Source organism: Lissotriton vulgaris, chromosome 1_1 (assembly GCF_964263255.1).
Source record: "Lissotriton vulgaris chromosome 1_1, aLisVul1.2, whole genome shotgun sequence".
Taxonomy (NCBI): Eukaryota; Metazoa; Chordata; class Amphibia; order Caudata; family Salamandridae; genus Lissotriton; species Lissotriton vulgaris.
In genome coordinates, this window is record NC_141685.1 from 142,782,261 (window position 1) to 142,808,152 (window position 25,892).

General features: G+C 47.1%; 1 pseudogene across 1 annotated transcript in view; it reads right to left on the minus strand.

The window, feature by feature from the left end:
* Window positions 1-1,884: 1,884 nt before the first annotated feature.
* LOC147737828 (uncharacterized) overlaps window positions 1,885-25,892 on the minus strand; it is an 81,313-nt pseudogene continuing 57,305 nt past the window's right edge. The window contains exons 2-3 of the transcript XR_015302492.1: window positions 6,234-6,312; window positions 1,885-5,756 (exon numbers count right to left, since the gene is read on the minus strand). The product of XR_015302492.1 is annotated as an uncharacterized LOC147737828 (transcript). The remainder of the gene's footprint in view (window positions 5,757-6,233; window positions 6,313-25,892) is intronic.

Consider the following 25,892-nt stretch of genomic DNA (forward strand, 5'->3'; position numbering starts at 1 on the left):
ACCTTATGAACTGGATATGTGGGCGTCGGGTGGGATTTCGGCTCATTCGACCAGAACCCCGGTCAAACAGTAGGGCTACACTTGACTGTAGATGGGGAGATACCGCCTCTGGAGATCCAACTTTGATTAGCCAATCATTCAGGTTTGGGAAAATAGGTATGACCAACCTTCGGAGATGGATTGAAACCACTGCCATCACCTCTGAAATCTTGAGGTGCCGATGTTAACTCAAAGGGTAGCACTACAAACTACTACTGCATAGAACCCCCTACAAAACATAGATACCTCTGATGCAAATGCAGGGCCAGGATGTGGTTGATTGGCACCGTACAGTCTACTGGTTTCAATGCCGGTTACATTAGAGCTAGAGTTTGTCTCTTGAAATTTTCCATTTTGACCTGTAGTGTGATCGGAAGCAGTGTCAACTGCGCTCTTCGTCCCTGGCCCAGCGTATGAAGCGCCTCGCCTCATGGTCCTTGATGGCCTTCGTGTGCTTGCTCTGGCAGGAGTAACAAGACCAGTAGTCGTGTTCTGAATCGAGGCACTAGGGGCAGATGAAGAGGGGCTCTGTTCTAGATCTCAGTTCATCCCAGTCCCTACAGGGTTTGAACCCTGCTCTCTAGGGAGGAGACACAATACTCCACTTGTTGGAAAATGCCTGTGGGAAAACATAAGACTCTTTGAGAGAGTAAGCGCTGGACCAGCACCATAGGAGTAGGTAAAAGGGAATTGATGACCTTGTGCTGGGATGCTTTGGTGATGTCATCGGATGCTGCTTTTGCTACTGATGCAATGCTAGAGTCTACTACTGGCAATGTGTTAGCCTTGAAGTTTCCTGATCCAGACTGGCACCTGGGATTATGCTATAAGTGAGGAAGCGTCAGGTAGAAGCATCCATCAGATGAGATCTCTCTTTAGACGCTTGACTCTCACTGGTTCACAAAACCTTCAATGCAAAACATGCAGTGACGGACAGAACTCTGGCGGCATAGATGTGCTGTGCTCAGTCTGGTATTTAACAGCAAGTAACAGTTTCCTTTCCAAGTTCTGGAAGTAACCTCATCCCAAATTACCACTACAAGATGGTTGTGATGATGCACAGCAGCAAGGCCTAGGCACTTGGTTAAAATGAACTCAGTGGAATGCATTAGTTTCTACCATCTTTGGCTACTAAAGGTGTTCCTTTTCTGTCTTGTGACATGAATATTTTATCGGTGATCTCCTTCGTCTATACAAGGCTGGGTTATGAGAACACTGTATTTGGTGGCTCCAGCAACACAAAAGCAAATTTCTGATGATTCTGAATGCTATGCTCTATCTTATTTGTGGGCTAAGAAAGTCTAAAATGCATCAAAAACTTTCACTATTTGCTCACGAGGCAGCATATGCTTTTTAAGTTCGTGCATTCACCAGCAGAGTTTATAAAATGAGGGTTCCTTTTAGCTTGTAAACACAAACCTGAATATAATTTGTGCTCCTTTCCTTCTGAATCCAGATTTCTTTCCCAGTGTCAAGGTTGCACGAACTGCATAACAGAGAGTCGATACTTGTGGATTCTAGCTTCTAAGAGCTGGAATTATTTAGTGCTCAATATTTAATCTTTACTTAACCGTCAAACCTTAAGAAACCTCATTAGAAGTAAACATTTCAACATCGTTTTCTCATATCAATAATTTTGCCATCAAGCACTAATTCTATCCATGAAACAGTTAGGATTTGGTCAAATGATTCTCCGCAAATAAGAAACTCATAAAATATTTTTACATGCAATTAATCAAACAAATAATTATTTACATAGTCAGTAGTGAGCGGTCCAATCCTCCAAGGATCCAGCTGTTGAATGCCACTGGGGAAATACCCCTATAGTGGGTGCATTTACAGATGCATGTGATGATGGAAATGAGCGTCACTTCTCCCGTGTCAGGTCTTGGGAGGTACATGTGCACTGCATGCATTAACCCAGAGAGTTACAGATCACAATGTCCTACTTTCACTTCTCATGTTTTTGGACTCTGTTCTCTGGCTGCAGCAGTGGAACCATCAATGTTGCACAAAGCACCTAAAGCCCACAATTAACTATGAATATTCTCCAGTGCCTGCCAGTTAAATCAGTTTGAGTGTGTTGGGTTTATAGGTTTTAGAATTAATCCCTAAAGTTAGCTGAAAATACCCTCGTTAGTCCAAGCCCTGTCCATAGTGTTGATTTTAAAAGTAGCATGAACAGGTGTGTGTGGATGTTGTTCTTTATAACTCTACTTTACCAAAGTAAAAACAACACTATTTATTTTCTTTGGTCTGCACTCTGCTAATGTCTTAATGTGTTTCCTGCAACTTCATTTTTCTTATCTGTAGAGAAATGAATTGATCAATCACTGAGTAGACACAATTATTCCACAAATATCTGTGTTGCTTCCATTCTGCTAGTCGGGGCGTCTATCTTCTACTTAACATCCTCCGGCGTTTGAATGCCCCACATAATTGTAACTTTATCATCTTCTGTACTTTGCTGATGGCTTTGTAGGCTTGGTAACCAACTAAAGCTCTTCTCTTACTAACTGGACTTGAATGGTTTCCCCCGGCGTGTGTTTTCTGATGTCTTTTGAACTCTGAAGATTGACTAAAGCTCTTCACACATTTACTGCAATGGTATGATTTTAACCCTGTGTTAGTTTGCCGATGTCTTAGGAGGTATAATAACCAACTAAAGCTCTCATACATTTACTGCAATTGTATGGTTTTCCCATGTGTGTGTTGTCAGATATCCCTGTAGGGCTGGTCATTGACAAAAGCTCTTCACACATTAACTAGAGTTGTATGTTTTATCCCATGTGTGTGTTTGTTGATGCCTTTGGGGGTGTGATAACCAACTAAAGCTCTTCACACATACACTGCAGTCGTATGGTTTTTCCCTAGTGTATGTTCAATGATGTTTTTGTAGCTCATATAATTGAGAAAAGAATTTTTCACATTCCCTTCATTTGAATAGCTTTTCCCGTGTGTGTTCGGTGATGTCTTTGCTGCTCTGATAAGTGACTAAGCTCTTCATACATCCCCTTCACTTGAATGATTTTTACCCTCTGTGTGTTCGTTGATGTCTTTGTAGGTCTGATAACTGACTAAAGCTCTTCAAACATTCACTGCACTTGAATGGTTTTTCCCCTGTGTGTGTTCGTTGATGTCTTTGTAGGTCTGATAATTGATTAAAGCACTTCACACATTCACTGCACTTGAATGGTTTTTCCCCTGTGTGTGTTCGCTGATGTCTGTAGAGGTGTAATAACCAACTAAAGCTTTTTTCACATTTACTGCAATGGTATGGTTTTAACCCTGTGTGTGTTAGCTGATGTGCTTGAAGGTGTGATAACCGACTAAAGCTCTTGACACATTCGCTGCAATGGTATGGCTTTTCCCCTATGTGTGTTCGCTGATGTCTTTGGAGCTGTGATAACTGTCTAAAGCTCTTCACACATTCACTGCAGTGGTATGGTTTTAACCCTGTGTGTGTTCGCTGATGTACTTGAAGGATTGATAATTGACTAAAACTCTTCACACATTCATTGCAGTGGTATGGCTTTTCCCCTGTGTGTGTTCGCTGATGTCTTTGTAAGATTGATAATTGACCAAAACTCTTTTCACATTCACTGCAGTGGTATGGTTTTTCCCCTGTGTGTGTTTGCCGATGTACTTGGAGGGCTGATAACTGGCTAAAGCTTTTCATACATTCACTGCAATGGTATGGTTTTTCCCCAGTGTGTGTTCGCTGATGTACGCGTAGGATTGATAACTGACTAAAGCTCTTCACACATTCACTGCAATGGTATGGTTTTTCCCCAGTGTGTGTTGCTGATGTCCGTGTAGGATTGATAACTGGCTAAAGCTCTTCCCACATTCACTGCAACGGTATGGTTTTTCCTCAGAGTGTGTTCGCTGATGTCTTTGTAGGTCTGGCGATCGACTAAACCTCTTCACACATTTACTACACCCGAAAGGCTTTTCCCCAGTGTGTGATCGCTGATGTGTTTGGAGGTGTGATAACCATCTAAAGCTCTTCTCACATTCGCTGCAGTTGTATGTTTTTTCCCCTGTGTGTGTTTTCTGATGTCTGTAGAGGTGTGATAACTGACTAAAGCACTTCAAACATTCATTGCACTGGCATGGTTTTTCCCCTGTGTGCATTTGTTGATGTCTTTGGAGATCTGATACCTGACTAAAGCTCTTCACACATTCATTGCACTTGAATGGTTTTTCCTCTGTGTGTGTTCGCTGATGTCTTTTCAGGGTTGATAACAGCCTAAACCTCTTCACACACTCACTGCATCTGAATGGCCTTTCTTCTGTGTGTTTTTGCTGATGTGCTTGGAGATGTGATAAACAACTAAAGCCCTTCTCAGATTCGCTGCAGTTGTATGTTTCTTCCCCTGTGTGTGTTTTCTGATGTTTGTAGAGGTGTGATAACTGACTAAAGCTTTTCACGCATTCACAGCAATGGTAAGACTTTCCCTCTGTGTGCTTTCGCTGATGTCTTTGGAGATCTGATAACAGCCTAAAGCTCTTCACACATTCACTGCACCTGAATGGCTTTTCCCCAGTGTGTGTTGGCAGATGTACTTGGAGGTGTGATAACCAACTAAAACTCTTCTCACATTCGCTGCAGTTGTATGTTTTTTCTCCTGTGTGTGTTTTCTGATGTCTGTAGAGATGTGATAACTGACTAAAACTCTTCAAACATTCACTGCAGTGGTATGGCTTTTCCCCTGTATGCGTTCGCTGATGTCTTTGGAGATCTGATAACTGACTAAAACTCTTCACACATTCATTGCACTCGAATGGTTTTTCTCCTGTGTGCATTCGCTGATGTCTTTTTAGGGTTGATAACAGCCTAAAGCTCTTTACACATTCACTGCATCTGAACAGCTCTTCGCCTGTGTGTGTTTGACGATGGGACTTTAATATGGATGAGAAACTAAAGCTTTTGCTGCATGTGTATGATTCTTCCTTCTTGATTAGTGTCTCTGGGTCGGGTATATATTTGTCTACATCCCATGACTGTGTTTCCTGAAGGGCCAGCATGGTTGAAAAAGCACTTGTATTATTCCCACATTTCCTGCATTTGTTGGCATTTACAACATTTGATTTCCAATTTAAAAATAAAGTACAATGGCCACTAAACACTTGCCACACGCATAATATTAGACAGGCTTCCTTGCAAGAGATGTTGTCTTTGGATTGGATAACAGGTTTTGACACTTGTGGGTAAAATTAAATCCTTCCCGTTGGTTTAATAGGGACAGTGCTCTAAATGTTAGACAGCAGAACTCCTCTTTCTTTAACACTTTAGTTGTTTGTCTCCACTCTGTTGTGCTCTACACTGGTTGCTGTGGTATAGCCAGGAAGAGTTTACCATACACCTAGAGCATTGAATGATCGTCTGTTATCATTTTAGGACTCAACGCACTGCTGTAACCACGTTATACCGATCCCATGATCACAGCTGAAGGTGGTGTTGTGCCTTACTTTTCTAGAGGTCATTTCCTCAGTCCTGTGACGTGGAGGTGCATAGCTCAGACTCTTAGTCTCCACTGAATTGTCCTTCACAGCCTCTTCCGGAATCTGTCAGTTTATGTTCAGGTCTGTCCGTCTCTGACTGTGCTGATGTTTTCCTGAATACTGTAGTTCATTATTTCTGACCATTATTTGTAGATTTACAGAACAATAGCTGTTATTCAAAAGCATTTCATGCTTTCAAAGCTTGTGTTCTGTTGGATGTAAAGAGATTTAAAATTACGAAATGCAAATGTAACACAATATGAATACACAATATTTAACTGGCTTTTAACGACATCTCAACTTCACCATCTTTGAAATTTAGCAAGGATTATTTCACCATACACAGATATTTAAGCAAACAATCTGTTGAACATGTCATATCTTATTAACTTCTGAAAAGGAGGTGAATTACCAGTGCTCACAGAGTAACTTAGTATGAAAAGGGCACTCACGGAGCACCACATGCTAGAGGTAAAGCTTTAGTTAGATGCACGTGGACAAGATTTCATTTAAACAACATATTGTGGAAAAAGAGAGATTAGGGTGTACGGTTGTTTATTTAGTTTCAGGAAGTGTACAACAAAGTTGACTCCTCTGGAGGTACATAAGAAAGGTAACTGCATTCACATACTTCAGTGCTTTCCTGTTCACAATATATCAGCTCAAGTACTAACTCTTGTCTTTACCTTGCTGTTCGTTAAGTAATCACTGCCACCATCTCAGCCCACGCCGGGGTTGGTTCAAGAATTTCTGGTTTCTTCTAATCTGAAAGATTGGAACATTATCATGTGATGAGGTAGATATTTTTATTGCTGTAACATCCGTCCAACACCCTAAAACTAGTTCAACTTGCAGAGCCTGGTTCTGGCCGCACACAATACATACACAAGAGATTCTTTAGTTCTTCCTAAAGTATCTAAAGTTCAGACCTTGTTGCATTTCAAGCCTCAGCTACTTCCACAGCTCTTGCTGTAAAACCACGAGTGGTTCATTGTAATGCCCGACCCTTACATTGTAAGCGCAGATAAAGCAAACAAACACTGATCTATAAGTTAATATTCAATCATAACAGGTAATTAGTCCTTATTATTGAGACTTTATGACAACCAATAATTTATCTGACATATCAGTGCAGCCAGCAGATGTCTGCATATTCATCTTTTTTTTTCTTCCTTTCAGGGGTATCTGACTTAGTGTTGTCTCTTTTGTGCCGAGTAGGCTACTCTTTGGCCGGACGGGGTTTTGGCAGCGCGCGAGGAGGTATCCGTCATCCGCAGCTGAATATAGCATTTCTACCTTAAGGCATTTCTTACATCCAGGTTTAACTTGTTCCCTGTTATTACCCGCCCACAATGTCTGTGTACTCATTTAACAGGTTATTTTTTAGCTGAATCAGGGGAACATACTTGATGCATTCACACAGCAGATGCTAGATAATTGCCTGATAATCATGCGCCCGTTGCTGTCTGTGTAGGATTACAAGCTTCATTGCAGAAGCTCACAAGGTACAAACAGATGACGTGCACAGGTAGGTGCTTATGAGCTATAGACGCAGGAGGTGCACAGGTAGGTGCTTATGAGGTATAAACTAAGGAGTCGAATATTTAGGTAATTACGATATATAAGTAAAGGTGGTAAACATGTAGGTGATTATGAGGTATAAACAGAGGCGGAGCACAGGTGTGTGCTTATGAGGTATAAAGAGAGGAGGCGCACAGGTAGCTGCTTGTGAGGCACAAAGACAGGCAGTGCACAAGCAGGTGGTTATAAGATGTAAATAACGGAGGTGTATAGGTAGGTTCTTATGAGGAGTAAACAGAGGTGCACAGGCAGCTGCTTATGAGGTACAAACAGAAGAGGTGCACACGCAGGTACCTATGAGGTACAAACAGAGGAGAAACACAGGTAGATGCTTATGAGGAATAAACAGGGAATGCGCAGAGGTAGGTGCTTATGAGGTAGAAACAGAGGAGTGTCGGAAGCTGGATCTTTATATAGTACACCAAAAAGAGGTATACTGTACAAAGAGTCCACATATTCCTATAAGTGGACAGGGTTTGCTCTAGCAATCCCAAGATGCTCTTCTCGGGGGTAGTGAGGCCGAGCAGCCTTAGGCTTATCAGAGATCAGTGTTAGACATCTGTAAAATACACATACAATAAATAAACGATACACACAACTCAATAAGGAGATCCCCAATTTATAAAAATAACAAATAAATTTATATATATGTAAGTGGCAGAATGAATATGATCAGGTAAGTACGTTTCGAGATAGAAATTCTTTCAATTTTAAAAAGTCAACACTTCGTCCATTTTCAGAAGCTGCAATGTTATCTTACGGGAGGAAAAACAAGTATGGGATACAGTAGAGTAATGATACTTACGAGACCAATCTCTTGGACTTAAGGTAAGTATGGGGCAAGGTCCAAGGCAGCGCCAGCAGGTCACCTCCAGTGGCCCTAGGGCAGCAGGGTGCAGTGGCAAAATACAGCGTCCGGTGCCCAATGTTAGTCTATGGGGATCAGTCTGCATGAAAGGAGACTGCAGGTTTGGATTGGGAGGCCAGACGGGCTAAACCAACAGGGGGGCTCAGGCCACACAATGCTGCGGGACATAGAGAAGCCTTCAGTCCTCGTCTCCTTGGGCCACGGGTAACGGGTAACGGGTGCAGAAGTGTCTTTAGGCATCAGGTTTTGCCACATGGAGCGTTGTGGTAGAGGGGGCCTGCAAGCAGAGGCCGCAAGTGGCATTGATATGTCCACAGAGGTGAAACTCAAGGTGGGCATCGGGTCTGGTGACTGGGTTGGCACTGTCGGCCTACTTCACCCAGGTGCTAGGTGGCTCAGGTATAGCAATGCTTTCCAATGTCGGGTTTTCACGGTCTTGGAGCCTTACAGTTCTTTCTTGGTACCTACAAGGTGCAGGGGAGCAGCTCTGCTGTTCCACAGGAGTTTCTAGTCCTTGGCCGAAGTGCTGGCAGTTCTCCCAGGGTTTGGAGACATCACAGCTGCAGTACAAGTTGTGTTTCGGTGCAACTGTCTAATAACAGACAGGTCAGCAGGGTGGCCGCTAAGTCAGTTGCTGGATCTTCTGTTCTTGTTTCTTGCGAGTCTTCACGTCTGTCCGTCTTCTTTTAGGTAGGCAGGATCTGATCTCCTGATGCCAGGGTATCCCATAAATACTAGATTTAGGGGCGTTAGCGGAGTCTAGGGTAATAGCCATTCAGCGATTGACCCCTGGGGTCCTACACCCCTAATATCACTACTTTCACAAGTTCTTCAGTTGGCCATCACAAAGGTGGCAGTCTCTGAAAGGTTGTGATCATTTCAGGTAGTCCCCCTGAAGGGTGGTACTAGCCTGGAGCTGAGCACGCCTATCTGACTACTAATTTTCCTGCCTTGCTCAAGTGCCAAATGGGCCCTGGTCAAAGGCGGTCAGCATCCTCTCCTGTGAGGGAATCCAGATTGGCATACCAAAGGCGGTTGTCTCTTGGACCTGCCTTGGAATGCTAATCTGTAGGTCATTCTGTGGGAGGGGGTGTAAAAAATCCTCTACCCGGGCAGGATTTGTTTCTGACACCTGAGAGCAAAGGCCCACACCCAAGGGGTCAGAAACTCGTCTGTGGCGGCAGGCTGGCTAAAACCAGTCAGTGAGCCCACTAGTAGGGTCTGGATTCGCTCATGCAGGGATTTTTTTTTTTTTTTGAAAACCTTTATTTAACATTTGCACATATATACAAAACCGGGCCTACAACCCCCAGGGCTGGCCGCTAAGCAGTTCAACATATTATCACAGTCAGTCTCAAAGCAATTGTCCCTGAGGATCATAGTAGCTCAGATTACCAAATACAGTGGTTGGGAGTGCAGTTCAATGTGAAACAGGATAGGAGGTTTTAATTTTCGATATAAAATAGAAAGGATCAGGTATCATATAGTGTCTCGGACCATGGGAATGGGGGCGAACAGGAAAACGATGCGTCCATACCAAAGTTGCTACCCTAGCAATCAGCGGCGTTTAAACATGCAACATCAGGATAAACAGCACATCATCAATATCCACACCTTCCTTGTTGTCCGCCCCCCAGCACTCAGGCCCCAGAAAGGGTCTAGGCCCAGGTATAGAGATGAGGTTGCAAAGAGAGCCGAACCCACTACACTAACCCGGAAAAGAAAGGAAAGAAAGGCAAAAGAAGAGAAGAAGAAAAAGAGGCCATAGAACAAAGACAAAAACGAAACACCCACCCCCACACCCCCCACCCTGCACCCCTGCAAATGACTACGGCCACCCCCCACGCACCGTGCCTGTCGCCCAGCAACCAGAGCCCGAAATATAGAAGAAAGGGAAAAATAAAAAAAAAGTAAGAAAGCCCCACTCGAGAGGGGAAATCGGAGGAGGGCATAATGCTACGGACTCCCGGTCTCCTTCCCCCAACCTAGCCAACCCTGCCCCGGAATCCGTTAGGACAGTAAAGCAATCCCGTCAACCATAAATTCACCTCGATGAGCCCAGACAAAGATCTCAACCCTGACCCCTACGATCAAATGTACTGAAGTCGGTAGTTAAGGGAAGTCCCTTACACACAATGTCCCATAAGTCGGCAGAACAGGAGCGCAGAGATGTTGATTGCTGGTACCATCGCCCCTCCCCATCTCCGAGGCCAAGCTTCGTCTCATCCGCCATCTTGAACGACCGGTGGAGGAGGGGGATAAACAAAATCCAAAACCGCATACAGTACAAAGTAGAGAATACCACAGTGGGGACGTATAAATGTTCCGAAGGGTGCAGGATCGAAGGTTCCAACAGTTCAATCGGGTGTCCATGCACACTCCAGTCCGGCAAATCCGACACAATAGGGGCAAACACTGTTTCCACTGCCGGGTCTAAATACACCTCTGAAGCATCCATTGCAAAGTGGGCTGGCTGCCGGGTCGCAAGCGTCGAGTCAGGGTCCGGTCTCGAGCCTGTGACTTCATCCATCGCAGACAACAAGGCATGAGTCCGAGCTTTGATAGTGCCCTGAAGCGCCATAAGTGTCTCCATCACCGTTAACAAAGACGGGCCAGATCGAACCCGCTCCTTTAAACTTATTCTGTCCGCAGGCATGGTGACCCCAACGGAGAGGCTCCTTCTCCGGGGCAAAGTGAAACGGAGCAGGAATAAGCTAGGAGGGAACGGCGGTCAGCAAGCAGTGGTACGCGGCGAGGCGCCGATACGGGGGGCTCGGCATTATGGATGCCGGATCCCCGGTCAGGGACCCTCACAAGACAGTACCTTGCGTCACTCGTCGCCTCACATGCTACAGGGCACCAGGCAGCTGATGGTAGCAAAACAATCTGGAAAAAGTTCAAATGGACCGGAGACCGGGCCCAACCGCATGCAGCAGCCCGTTGTTGTTCAGCTCGTACCCGGCAGGGCCAGCACTTGAGATCCCGGCCTCCCCGGCAGGTTAGGCCTCAGTACGTTCTTCGACGTATCTTCGCTCCACGACGGCGGAAAAACTCCGGAATTGCACCACTGGAGTGTGGGACGGATCACCCACACGGATCCGGTTCAGGAAAGCAGGATTGTCAGCAGGATAGTGAAGCGTAGGACGGAGGTCAGCGGAGCCGGGAGACTAAGCGGCCATCTTAGTTGGTGTCGTAGCTCCTCCCATGCAGGGATTATTGGTATAGTTTAATTACTGAAGTACCGCTATTGGTGGCCAGGTCTATCAAAACAGACCAAGATATTTGTCCTTAAATGCAACATCTGCCAGCAGATGAAGGGCTCCACCTTGGCACGTCCAGCAGAGACATCTCATTTGATTTAAGACAAGCCCTTGGCATGTGTGTATTGGGATCCCTGCGGTGCCTTACAATCAGATGGGGCTTACAAGTACATCTTGGTGGCAGTGAATTCATGATCCAGATTCCTGTGGGTTTGGCCACAGCGCTCAGCTGATGCTCAAACTGTAATAAAGGATTTGTGAGTCTTCATTGGCTCATACTCAATAGCACACTACATTGCGACTATAGTCTGGCCTTTAGCTCTCTGGCTTGCAAAGAAGCCATGGGAGGTTTGGGTGTGGTCTTGCAGTCCCCCTCCCTTACCATCCTGAGGAAAATTCGGTAGTTGAGAGGAAAAACCATGACTTAAGCAGTCCTCAAAAGCAATGTTGTTCAGAGGGCACTTAACAACATGCCAAGTAAAATCCCTAGGGTGGTTGTATTCCTTATGAACTACTGTTTGGTGTGAGAATGTAGGTACCAGACCTCGATAGTGTCAGTACAGTGGTGGCTGAAACACTATTTGACAACAATGAACGTTTGCCTGTTTTACAGGAACTCAATGAATTTCGCGTTTATAAAAGAACGGCTAAGTAAAACGCACAAACACTGGGGAAGTGTTGGTTATGCCAGCAAGATCTGCCTTGGTCCGAAGATTGGGGACCTGGTCAGAGAAATAAATAGTGTATCTTAATTATAATAATATTTGTAGTAATTTATATGTATTAAACATTGTAATAAATATTTCATTATTTGAAAAATATATAGTTTTTAAATGTACATTTATTTTGTTATTTAGTCTATTTCTGAAATTATTTTATTTTGTTGAAGTGAATTAGTGACTGGAGTGGTTATAGTACATTTTATCCCTCCACAAACCAACACTTTTCATATTTCACCCCTCTGCAATTCAATACTTTCCCTAAAGCTGTACTGAGTGGAGTGGGAATACTAACTTTTACCCCTCCCTAATCCAACACTTTCTTTACAGTTGCACTAAGTGGAGTGGGAATTGTAAATTTTACCCCTCTGCAATCCAACACTTTCTCTACTGTTGCACTGCGTGGAGTGGGACTAGTACATTTTACCTCCCCTGCGTTCAACAGTATGTCTACTGTTGTATAAATTGGAGTGGGATTGACATATGTATTATTAGTACAATTTAATAGTTTACTGTAGGAAAGTAGGATCTGCTTCTAAGGTTACCCCCACTTTTTTCCTGGTGCTAAGCTATATTTGACTAGTCTGACTGCTATCCTGCTAATCAGGACCCCATTTTATCTGCTTTCTCCCTACATTGTCATGTTCAGTACTTAAGTACACCCCACATTGGATACTGGGGTACCCTTATAAGTCCCTAGTACCAGGTTATAGGCACCCCAGATATTATGACACCCATGAGTGTCAGGAAGACACATCACACAGGGTCCATGGTGCCTTGTGTCATCTGTCGACATCCCCATGGTTTCTACATTAACCATGTTGCAATGTATGTTTAAAAGAATGTTTGCTTTTACCAATGCTTGTATGTTAGACCAACTAACTTTGCCATTGCTCCTTAACATTGGGGGCATCCATTTCTTAGGCCAATTCAAGCTGCCAAATACTTTGTAAACTCCAAATGGCAGTCGTAAGAGAATGTTCTATTTTAAAAAGAACCGGTACACGCTAAAGAAAAACACGCATCAGCTTTGTTCCCGGTTCCCAGGGCAACACACGAGACTGGGGCATGCTGCAGCTAATCTCGTGGTGAAGCAACTTTGCTAGACATGTTGCTACAACATGCCCGCCTACGCACAACGATTGGCCATAAATAGCCATGCCCCACAACACTTATTGCTTGGCTTTCATTTCCTTTCGTCGCAATGGCAGCGTGAGGACTTCCCCTACGAACAAGCCACCCGCTGCGTCATCGCCTTTCACGGAGATCTTCTGAAATAGCGGAGAACTCCTTCGAGCCAGCTCCCGTGGAGGAATTGCATCAATGACAGAGTGCAGGACATGGAGAAGCTAAGTGCATTCCCCAAGCGCATGCAACATGCGCTTGGGGAATGTTTGATGACATTAACTTCTTTTTAACCCACAGTTAAATTTGATATCCTAGAGTTTAAATGATTTCCGTTGGGCTTTGGATGTTGATGTTTGGCTTGCTATAAATTGGGGAGAGGATGTGGCCTTACGGCTAGAGCGTTTGACCTTGAAGCTGGGGAGCCGGGTTTAAGTTTCAGCAACCACTCTCAACATCCAGTGATTCTAGGCAAATTACATAATCTCCCTGTGCCTAATAAAAATAAATGAATATGTCCATCTGTAATGAAACCGCTGCTCTTGTAAAGCTCTCTGATACCTGAAATCCTCTGGTCTAGTTTGCGCTATATAAAACTCAAAAAAGGACAAAAAAAGGCTGATAAGGACACAAGAATTTCACCTACACCCACAGAGACTTCATTGCATCCCGGTAAGCCTTAGAGGCAAACACAGGACCTTGGTCAGAATGGAAGGTGCAACAGGAAAATGTCCCAACAAAGACACGCAAATCTTTTATAACAGTTTGAGTGTCAGCACTGCGTTGCGGCCAAACCCAAAGGAATCGAGTGCATGAATCCACTGCAACCAAGATGTGTTTAAAAACAGTATCAGACGTCAAATTACAGCAGTGATCAAGATAAATGCAACCAAATGGCTGCTTCTTAGAGATGTAAAGTTGAGTGTAGGGTGGACGTATAACAGTAGAAGGCCTAATTTGTTGACAAATATCACAAGAAACAACATATTTACGTGCCTGTTTATATCAACCAAGCCACCAGAAACGTTGCTGTAAAAGTGAAATTGTCGCAGTAACTACGGCATGGGCAGAAGTCACGCCTTCATGAGCGGCAATGATCAAAGAAAGTCTGTGGTCCTCGTTGGGAAACAGTCGCTCCCCAACTGACAGAATAGTTGCAAATGAGACTTGATCGGAAGACAAGTGATATGTATAGCATGAAGGGAAACCTCGGGGAAACTCTGTTCCCTCCTACGTCTCAGCTATAGCCACCAAAATACCATCATCAATTTTAGTCAAAGACCTAATGACTGCTGCTACTGAACAAGTGGCTACTGCAGATTTGGCTGCCCCCTCAGCCATTGAATTACCAACGTGGGTCCTGGGCTCAATGTGCCACTGGAATCAAGCTATCCTGGCTGATGAGGGGTGAAACCCCGAAACTGGTCCTAGGATGCTTGTTTCCAGTCCAGGGAGGAGGACCTGGCTTGGCAGTTCAGGCTGGACTGTTCCCATGAAGCACAGAGTCAAGACTGATTTGCATATGGCCAGGTCTAAACCGAGGTTGCATGGTGAGAAAAAGAATGATGGATTTAACCCAGATCTCTTGACTGGGGGTGAATGTTTTGATTTGTTCTGCATTCTGTCCATCAATTGTGTGTCTTTTGCTTTCTCGCCCTAAGTGCGCCAGATATGCCCAGACGTGTGTCCTGGGCTCACTGTGTCACTGGAATCAAGCTATCCAGGCTGAAGAGGGGTGAAACCGGTCCTAGGATGCTTGTTTCCGGTCCAGGGGGGACCTGGCTTGGCAGTTCAGGCTGGACTGTTCCCATGAGGCACAGGGTCAAGACTAATTTGCCTATGGCCAGGTCTAAACTGGGGTGGCATGGTGAGCAAAAGAATTATGGATTTATCCCAGATCTCTTGACTGGAGGTGAATGTTTTGATTTTTTCTGCATTCCGTCCAATAAATTGTGTGTCTTTTACTTTCCCGCTCTAAGTGCGCCAGGTATGTACAGACGTGGGTCCTGGGCTCACTGTGGGCCCGATTCACAGAATTAACTTAAGACACAATCCTAAACGTACTACTTTTGGTATTCACAGAATGCACTTACTACTTTTGGTACTCACAGAATGGATTTACGACTACTAACTTTACGTCAGCACTCTGGCCGTAAATTCTGGCCCGGGGGAGGAGCATCCGGCTTGGAGGTGGGGCTTGCAGCCCGGAGGCAGAGCTTGCAGCCCAGAGGCAGAGCTTCCGGCTCGGAGGTGGGGATTTAGCCATGGCTGAAATCTCCACCTCTGGGACGCAAGCTCCGCCTCTAGGCTGGAAGCTCCGCCTCTGGGCCACAAGCTCCGCCTACAAGCCTGAAGTTCCGCCCCCGAGCCGGAAGCTCCGTCCCCGAGCCGGAAGTTAGTAGTCGTAAATCCATTATTTGAATACCAAAAGTAGTAAGTGCATTCTGTGAATACCAAAAGTAGTAAGTTTAGGAATTAGTCTTAAGTTAGTTCTGTGAATCGGGCCCTGTGTCACTGGAATCAAGCTATCCTGGTTGAAGAGGGGTGAAACCCAGAAACCGGTCCTAGGATGTTTGTTTCCGGCCCAGGGAGGACCTGGCTTGGCAGTTCATGCTGGACTGTTCCCATGAGGCACAGGGTCAAGACTGATTTGCATATGGCCAGGTCTAAACTGGGGTGGCATGGTGAGCAAAAAAATGATGGATTTAACCCAGATCTCTTGACTGGGGGTGAATGTTTTGAATTGTTCTGCATTCTGTCCATCAATTTTGTATCTTTTGCTTTCTTGCCCTAAGTGTGCCAGGTATGCCCAAATGTGTGTCCTGGGCTCACTGTGCCACTGGAATCAAGCTATCCTGGCTGAAGAGGGGTGAAACCCCGAAACCGGTTCTAGGATGCTTGTTTCCGGTCCAGGGAGGACCTGGCTTGGCAGTTCAGGCTGGACTGTTCGCATGAGGCACAGATCTCTTGACTGGGGGTGAATGTTTTAATTTGTTCTGCATTACATCCATCAATTCTGTGTCTATTGAATTACCACCAGCATGTGCTCCCACACGTTGATGGCCCCAATGTATGGATAATATGTCTGGGTGGAAAGCGCTCCTTAAGAGCAGGCACTTTAACCCAAAGCGTTTTATGCTTAATGGTGCTACCTTTAGAATCACGAAAATCATTTTGTGTCTAGAAGAATAAGTTGTCATTGAAGGATTGTACACAGTAAAACGAATCGCACACTAAAAGTGTTGGAACCTCAGGGTCAGCAAACTCAAGAGCTAAAACCCAAGCAGGTAGCTCCATCAATTGAGCCGTGTAATCACCAAGAGACTGTGTGTGCACCAAGGAGGATTTAAAATCACCATCAACAATGTTTCCTGCCACAATTGCGCAGGCTGCTGTATAAGCATGTTTAGAACCAACGGCGGGCTGTGCTGCTCCATCAGTTTAAATAATGCATTTGTACTCAAGAGGGAGTATTGATAAAGAAGCTGGATGAACATGTTCATACTGCAAAAACTCCGGCATCTGTAAAGAAGGATCAAAGATAAAGTTGACATCAGCCGAAGTCAAAGAAGTAGCCCATTGTAGCCAACGAGGATGCAAGGCTTTTGAATTCAGGACACTAGCCTTTGTAACTGCTTCTAAAGCAGGAACCGATGAAACCATGAAAATGCGTTTACCCTGAGCCAGAGAGTGTTCTTTCAGAATCGTCATCTGTATTGCTGTCAAAAGAATTTCTGTAGAAGAGAAACGCATCACAGATGTAGTATACAAATGCGATTTATAAGCAATGGGGACGGTGTCCCCTTCATTGAACGTCAAGTAAGTAAAGCCTTACGCCCCAGGTACAATTCTTTTGACCAAATTTGTAGAATTGTCTTGTGTTAACAAGAAGTTGGTCGTAAGCAGATCAGACTGCAGAGACCGAAGAATTGTGGGATGTTCCGGAAGCCCACTGGAAGCCGAAAAAGAAGGTTGTATCAATGAGTACACCGGTTTGATACACTGAGCATAATCTGGAATGTATGTCCTCCCGAAATAAAAAAAACAGCAAAGATTGCAATTTTTTAAGTGTAGATGGAGGTTGCAATTGAGCACATTTCTCCAGAAAGTGGGGGGCCAACCCCCTACCTTCATTGTTGATTTTTTTGCCAAGAAAAAGAACCACCAAGAAGGCGGTGTGAGACTTAGTAAAATTGAATTTGTAGCCAGAGTTTGCAAAATGTGCGATAATGTGATCCACATGCAAGAGATGCAGCGCTGATTCATCATCCGTCAAGTATATGTCATCGACGTATGAGAAGGCATCAGGGTCGATCTCATGCAAAAGGGACACTATGCGTGCCGCAAACACACTAGGGCTATTCTTACATCTCATAGGTAATCTCGCGTATCATTGCTGATTGCCCAATGCACTGAATGTGGTCAAACCACGGCTCTCAGGAGCCAAAGAGTGGCAGTAAAAACTGTTGGCAATATCCAAAATGTTTTTGTTCTTTTTGCAAACAATGTTATTCACAAACGCAGAGCTATGTGTGTTCTGGACTGCAAAGGTACGAACGTGACTGTTTACATGTCCGTAATCTAAAAGTATGCGATATGAACAGTTCGGTGTCAATATCGGAATAAAGAGGATTATACATCGATGAAACACAGGGTTCAATCACACCCTGGTATTCCAATTACGTCAAGATGTCACTTATGGACACTTTAGCATCTCGTTTGATTGGATAGTGTGGTTAGGGCTGAGGTGTGGAACACAAAGGAATCACATGAACCGGAGAACTCTAGTCCCAACCTGCCTTATTGCGATATAATGCTGGGGCCAATGACAAAGCCAACTGCGAGGCATAAGCCTTTTTATTGTCATCAGGAACATATTGTAAAAAACTTGGTAGAATAACACCTTCCCCTCTGGAGGAAGCTACGATAAAAGGGGGAGGCCAATCAACCTTCGCCAACAAAATATCATAGGAAGTAGTGAGATTCTCTCAAAACACTGCTTTAATCGGGTGTTTAATATTTCCTTCAATTTGGAGAATCATTTAATAAAGTCTATGAGCAGGGGCAACTCAAGTGTCAGCTGTTTCTACGGTAATGAAAGTATCAGTTGCTTTCGCCTCCAGATGCTGGTGGAGTGTCTGGCGCACTATGGTAACCTCCGCCGCACTGTCAAGAAGGGATAGTGCCAAACTCCTGTCGAGGAGCAGGGTTCTCAGCATCTGAGGCATACTTTGCAGTCAAAGCAGAAACAATTTTTCTTCTGAAATGGGGCATGATATTTAGGTGGTTCCCCCGGCTTGACTTTCACATAAAACTGGCGCTGCTAGTCGCCTCTTGCTTGCGCACACTTGCCTTCTCAGCTATCCTGTTGTCATCCTCCATCGAATTGTTGATCCGAAGATTCCTGAAAGGAACAAGGAGAACGAGGATCAGGAACCTGGAACCTCTCAGGTGTCTTAATTTTAGAATGGTCATGCAAATCATATCTACGTTTAGAAGCATCAGGTGGAGGCAAACCTCCACGGGAACTAGACTTCTGTTGATGCTGTCACTGATTTCTGTTCCAAGCCTTTTTAGGAAAGACTGGACAACCCTTCTTGTCAGGAGGGGACTTAATTGGTGGTTGACTAAATGGATGAATGCCTAAGCTATTCCAACCTAAAGATGTAACTACATCTGCTATGATAATCGGCAACTGCCGTTGCTGACCCACATCGGCCACCGCAGCTAGGCGTTGGTGTACCTGCAAGCAAACCGCCTCACCTTTAATGTTGGTCAGAGTCATATCTGAGACAATAGGGAAAATTCCCACTAACTTCATCCCCAAATCCAGGGCTGGACACAAACACCATCCCTCAGGTGATGCCGTCAACTAAAGCAGGAATCAAACCACTCGGTCAACTCATTATGAGGATCCTGTGTTTTTCTACAGGAGTAGTATGTGGAAAGACAGTTTCAAGTTGTTCAAATTGTTGTGAAAGCCAAAATGGAAAGTCATCACGGTTTTGAGGACGTTTGCCCATCACTGAATTAATCATGACGGACTAATAACAAGACCACCACCATGTCCTGCCGGAGCCACTTGAATCGCACGCGACATAAACTGAATCAGATTTCTGTGTATATGAATCAGCGTTGTATGTAACTGATGTAGCTCAGTGAGTGTAATATTAAGATAATTTGGATGCAGTGCAAAACCTGCCAAAATTGGCCAAGTGGCTCCATCGACTGATAAGGGGCCTAAACAGACAACAGAAACAGGGTGAGGAAGGGCACTATTAAACAAGATGGTATGCTCCAAGTCCGTCAACGGACCTTCAAGCAATGCATAAGGGCAAAAAGCCTGCGGTACTGCGGCTGCTGTATATTCATGAAACAAATTATCATTCCCATCCACTGCTGGAAATGTAACCCAAGAGTAAAAGACCTAAAAGTAGTGAGCCGCGCCCACCTCAACAACAGAAATAATGTTAGCCCTGCATTGGGAACTCCACGTTAATTCAAGAATGCCGTGACCACTGCGTGGTTAGGTGCCGCAATAGCGACTGCCATAATAAAAATGGAAAAGGATAAACTGAAAGAACGGAAGCGCAAAACCGGGTTGAGAGAGAGTAAAAAGCTTTTTAAAATTCAAGCTTGACAGACCTATAAAATACAAATATAGGAGGCTAAGCCCTCACACCACAGACGTCTCCAGAATCCGGTGAGAGGGGATTGTTGGCGAGCACAAGAAATACTCAGGGGTCTCGTGAATAAATACCAGACCAAATGTTGGTGGCGCCATGTGGCGGGGATTCTGCAGAAATACAGAACTATGCACAGGAATATGGGACCTTGGTGTGTAGGGACTGGGTCTTCCTACCACCTTAGTACCCTCGAGCCCAGGACTGACTAGCTATAGTGTCTCACTTGCCCTCCTACTCACTCATGGAGAAACAAATGATTAGGCACCCCAGAACACAACACTCCCATATCTCTCAAGAATCACGGTAACGAGGCACAACCTTTCGCATGCACTCTTGTACTTGTCCACAATAAGATCTGACAGAGACATGGAACAGTTTAAAATATTTATTTTAACTAACGTGCCCTAACATGCAGCATACATGTAATGTAATGTAATGTAATGTAAAAAGGATTTATAGAGCGCAACATACACCGGACGGTTTCTTGGCGCTGTTCACTAAATGAGGAAGAGACAGAGAAGGGAGGGCAAGGGAGCTTATGTGTAAGCACAGCGGAAGAGGTGAGTTTTTAGGAGAGACCTGAAGTGAAAGTAGGAGGAGGAAAGTCTAAGTTCCGGAGGGAGAGAGTTCCAGAGTGAAGGGGCCAGAAAAGAGAATCTGAGGCCTCCGTGCTTTTTGCGCCTAAACCTGGGCGTCTGAAGGAGAGCATGGTGAGAAGATCGGAGGGGTCTGGAAGGGACGTACGGGTGTAAAAGCGACGAGATGAAGGAGGGGCCGATGCCGGCCAGGGATTTGTGGATCAAGCAGCCTAGTTTGAATTGACAACGCTCTGATACCGGAAGCCAGTGAAGGGCTTTAAGGAGAGGACGGACGTGGTGATGTGCTACATCAAGCAGAAAAATGCATAGTACAGTCAGCATAGCAACTAGTCCATATATCATGAAGGGAGATGTCATCATGAAAAGACAATAGAGAAAAGACTATAGCGCCTAACCTCCCCCCCCCCCTTGCTAAGAAGAAGTATTATTATATAAAAGAAGATCTCTGGGCTTTGTCATCAGACCCCATACCTTAGCCTATAGATGGTAGATCTAAATCATAGGTGCTGTCTCACTCTTTTTCTGGAAAGGTCCCTCTCCAAGTGTCCAAGTGTCTGTCACCTATTTGTGTATCCTACTAAAAATCCAAGTAAGCTGTCCAAATACCAGCTGCATCTGTATGTTTTGTCAAAGGGCTACGGTCTGGCTAGAACAAAATAACAAGGAGCATTGTTGTTCGCCCTCTCTCATAATGTTCAGTCAAATCCCAGGAACATGCAGAGAATGAAAACAGCGTTGAGTGCTCGTGTGAAAGCAGCTATAAAAATATTGCAAAAATACCGACATGTAGTAAAGTGCGCAAAGCAGCAGGTGGGCTGCAACGTGCTCATGCTAAGTTAGAAAAAAACAACAATGTCCATATGGACCATGTGACAATGGGCGCAAGAAGCATGCAGAGATTGGAGGGGGAGACGTTGTCTTCCATAGGAAGGCAATGGATTGTCTTGCTGCTCTTAGCATCTGCACGATAAGGCGCCAATCGGAATGTGCCACGGCTTTGAGTTGAGTTGGTCTTATACCCAGTAAAATCACCAGAGGGGGGGGGGGTTGGTATATAGAATACCACCGTGTCCTTGATGTGACTTAGGACCTCTTTCCAAAACATCGTTAAGAGAGGATATAACCACCAGATACGGATAAAGTCTCCTGTCGGGGGGCGTGGCCAAGTGCCGATCATGGTGGACGTGTAGCTCCGGAGCTCCGTCCTTAGCCCGAAATAATAGCTGATTATCCTGCAATCCTGCCCTGCAACTCACCTGCACACGGTGCACAGTAGCCCTGGGAGCGACCGGCGTGCAGCGAACGGGCGCTGCTCCTCCATGGTTCGCACCGGTAGAGCGCCGTGACCATGGTGACTGCTGCGGCCTGTAGCACAGAGTGAAGCCTCGGCCACGATTTGTGGACTGCCCGACCCACCCTAGGTCACTGACTCGCTCCGGGAGGGGCCCCGGTCCGGAGATACGGCGGACTCTCTACCACGACACCAGTACATACTGCGGGGGCCCCCCGCGCCACCTGTGGCCTCCTTGCCTCCTGCACCGGGCCGCTGGTCACCCGCTGGCCTCCCCCGCTGCGGGACCCGCTGGGCTGCCGGGACTCCAGACCTGCCACAGCCAATCGCCACGCAGCTGCAGCGCCTGAGCCCCGGACCCCCCGTTGGTGAAGAGAACAGGTCTAGTGAGATACGGGACCCGCCATCGGCACTGCAAACGCGAAGTCCGCTCACGGCACAGCGCGCCGGGGGGCGTGGGGCGGCCCGGCATCAAGAAGGTACTGCAGGCGCCATTTTGTTTGCACCCCGGAGTGGGGTCCAGGACATCGGGGACTCAATCTCGGCAATCTGCACACTCCAGGCACCGGCGCCGGCGGACATTCAACAACGGGAGTACGCGAGGCTGTACACTCCCACGGTCAGTGACCGCTCGCATTGCGGTTATACCTGCGACCTCACGGATTAGAGCTGGGGACATCAGGCAAACGTGGGGGGAAGAAGACGCGCGCTGTGGAGCCCTAACGCGACACTGCAAGCCTGGCGCCTACCGCGATACTGGCCACTGAAGCTGTCCCTCCTCGTCGCCTTCCCTGGCCTGTGGACTCCCCCCTACACCTTGCACAGCCAGGTAATTAACGGCTATCAAGACCACCAACAGAACCCCACTCTGCCCTGTGAAAACACCTCGACCAGCCGGCCGTCGTCACCCCTGCACAAACTGGCCTAGATCACTCCTGGCTGACCCGAGGACTGCGCCGCAATCGCCTGCATCCAGCGGAACCTGGGCACACCGCTTTCTCAGCCCGGCGCCCTTGCGTGTACACGTGCGTGGGGGAGGCCGGCGACCGCGGCTGCTCCAGCGTCGCCCTGCTTACCAGGTCAATGGGTAGACACAGGGGCAGGAACCAGGACTTTGGCGCTCCGGCAGACATGCAGTCCACGGGCTCCGAAGACCCACTGGCCTCCTCGAACGCGGACATCATCCCGCCGACCGGAAAGGGATCCCAGGACGCCAAGTTGGACCTTATCCTCAACGAAATACGCGCCACACGCGAAGCGTTAGAATCACGCATGGACAGCATGGCGACCGGCCTATCCCTACTGCGGGCTGACCACAACAAGCTGGCGGAGCGAGTCTCGGAGCAGAAGATAGCGCTAAATGACCTCATACCCCAACAGACGGAGCATTCCACGAAGCTGGAGACCGTGGAGAAGCAGCTTAAACAGCTATGGGACAGGGTGGACGATGCGGAGGGACGTGCCCGCCGCAACAACGTCCGCATCCTGGGTATTCCGGAGCGAAGCGAGGGGAGGGACCCCACCCGATTCGTTGAAGACTGGCTGTGGAAACTGGTGGGCCAGGACGACCTTACGGCCCTGTACAGTGTGGAGCGGGCGCACAGGATGCCATCGCGCCCCCCGCAACCGGGAGCGCCCCCTCGACCATTGATTGCGCACCTACTCCATTACAAAGATCGGGACACTGTCTTAAGAGCGGCAAGGGAGAAGGCACCTATACGCTTCGAAGACAAAAACATATCGGTGTACCCCGACTTCACGCCCACGCTACAAAGAGCCCGGTCCACTTTTCTGGGGGTGAAGCGCAAACTCAGACAGAGACATGAAATATGCGCTGTTATTCCCTGCAAGACTCAAGATACTACACAGCAATAAATCCCACTTCTTCGACTCGCCGGAAGAGGCGGAGGAATGGATGGAAGTCACACTCACCCCTCCGGCCTCACAAGACCCATTCGCAGACGACCACAGCGGGGGTCACAGGACCTCGCAGGGACAACGAGGCAATCCTTCCACTTCCGGACAACACCCCACGCGAGGCGCACCGATGAACACTCAACCGCCCGGGGACCAGACAGCGGGTCCTACTTCAACTTCAACATCACGGATGCGATTAACAGAGGAGGCGCTGGCCGCCCACGACGCGGGAGCAACCGGGGACGGGGGCACCGTCACCACCGACACCCACACTGAGGTTTCCGGGTCGGTGGACAGTCTACAACTGTTCCCCAAGATCACGGCCCAGATGGCAGAGGAGTTCTGACTGTCGGCACGATTGATCCTCTCCAGGTGGTAACGTATAACCGGCCCCTCTTCCTCATACATGGTGGGTTGCAGAAGGGCTCACCCTATCAAGGGCTACCATGCCAGAGCGGACCATCAAGAGATAGTCATCAGAGGTCTGCTTCCCCCGTTTTGAACATGGAACACACTGACTTGTGCCCACGTTGGGCACCCTTGTTTGGCTCCCGAGCCCGTTGGCCTGGGAACCTTTTAGTTAAGGGGCTATATGTTCACAAGGCACTCTCACCTGGCACCACGACGAATCTAACATGGTCACTCATGAGCTCCGCTCTACCAACACACACAGATGGCTATGGGACCTCTTAATGTATATCATTTGTGCACCTGGAATGTACGGGGACTGGGCTCGATACACAAACGCCACAGAATCCTGGCTCAACTCAACCGTAGAGGGACACAGATAGCTTGTCTGCAAGAGACACATTTGAACAGTACTGAAACTGTGAAGATACGCAAAAAATGGAGAGGACAGCTCTTTGCTACCTCCTATTCTGCTTTCTCCAGGGGGGCGGCAATGTGGCTTCGCAACTCTGTCCCCTTCAAGGCATTAGAACAAAAGATTGATAAGGTGGGGCGTTATGTATTTGTGCGGGGTTTACTGGATGGGGATGCCATTGTGTTAGGATGTGTGTACTCACCAAACACAGGCCAATCGGAATTCTTGCTCACACTGAATGGGATGCTGGCTGACTGGGCTGACCACCATTGGATCATTGGGGGGGATTTCAATGCTGTGCTCGATCTTACACTGGATAGGTCACCCCCCCCCCCTGTTGGCCACTGAGAGCGGAAAACAGGCGGACGCTCTAGCACGTTGGGCTGAGGGCTGGGACTTGGCAGACGCATGGCGCAGCACACACACACAGGAGAGGGAATATACCTTTTTCTCCCCGCCCCACCAGCTCCACACGAGAATTGACCATGTCTTCTGCTCCCGCTCCCTGACGACCTCACTTGTACAGGCCCAACACATGGGGAAAACCCTGTCCGACCACAACCCCGTTGAACTCACTTGGCACTGGGGCAGGTTGACGCCCCCCATCCCGGCTTGGCGACTACCCCCTGACCTGCTTGAAGACACAGTTTTTAGATCGTCCCTTTCCGACTCTATAGACACATACTTCACCACGAATGCGAACACAGCCAGCACCCGTCAGATCGAATGGGACGCATTTAAAGTCTGTCTCAGGGGAGAGGCGATGGCCGCTCGAGTGGGCAGAAAGAAAGAGGTCATCAATAAATTGAAGGAAGTAGAGGGTTCCCTAGCGTCCCTGGAGAGCGAGGCAGCGGGCACCAATGCACATTTCACCCCACTACAGGAGGCCCACATCAGACACGCAGAGCTACTAGAAGACTTGAGGCTCCTAGATTACAGAGAACACACGAATAGGCAGCATACACAGGCAGACCGAGCTGGTACCCTTCTGGCCCGGATACTACGTGATTCCCCACCATGCCACCCAATCTTAGAAATTGTGGACCAAGCAGGCAATCCGGCCATCACCCAAATAGGGATTAATACGGCGTTCAGGGACTATTACACCACACTATATAGCCCCCCCCCCGCCCCAGTCAGAGATCGCCTATGAGGTCTTTATGGGGGACCTGCCCCGGCTTACCGACATGCAAAGCAAAGACCTACAGCCAACATCTCACTAGCGGAAATCAGACAAGCGATACGAGCCCTCCCTAGGAACAAGGTCCCTGGGACCGACGGCCTCCCGGCCGAATTCTACACAACGTTCATAGATCTATTGGCCCCACGTTTACATACTCTCTATCTGGAAGCCTTACGATCGGCCTCCCTACCGCAATCGTCCATGCAAGCATTGATCACATCCCTCTTAAAACCAGGCAAAGAAGGGCTACAGCTGGCCGACTACAGACCCCTGTCCCTCCTAAATACTGACTC